Below are 450 nucleotides of genomic sequence, written 5' to 3'. Positions count from 1 at the left end.
TCCGGATCAGTTCTTGAAGGATTCCTCAGGCAATTTTACAACTGAAATCAATCCTGCATTTCTCACTTGGAAGAGTCGAGAACAGGCCTTGTTTACATTTCTCAACTCCACACTTTCTCCTTCGGTTCTTGCTCTCACCGTAGGGCAGAAATCCGGTAGGGGTGTTTGGAAAGTTCTGGAAAAACGATTTGCTTCAGTTTCTAGGTCTAGTGTGATGAGCCTTAGAAACGAATTGAATGCAGTGAAGAAAGGATCAGACTCCATTGATGTGTATTTCCAGAAAATCAAGCAAATTCGTGACAGACTTGCTGCTGTATCAGTTGTTCTTGATGATGAAGATTTGCTTCATGTTGCTCTTGATGGTCTGCCATCAGAGTATGATTCATTTAGTTCTGCTATAAGAACTCGCAGTGATGTTATTTCAATTGAAGAACTTAATATCCTTCTTAA

This window comes from Quercus suber, unplaced genomic scaffold, assembly GCF_002906115.3.
Source record: "Quercus suber isolate HL8 unplaced genomic scaffold, Cork oak 2.0 scaffold_172, whole genome shotgun sequence".
NCBI lineage: Eukaryota > Viridiplantae > Streptophyta > Magnoliopsida > Fagales > Fagaceae > Quercus > Quercus suber.
The sequence above is the reverse complement of the archived record's forward strand: the minus strand, read 5'-3'. Positions refer to the sequence as shown.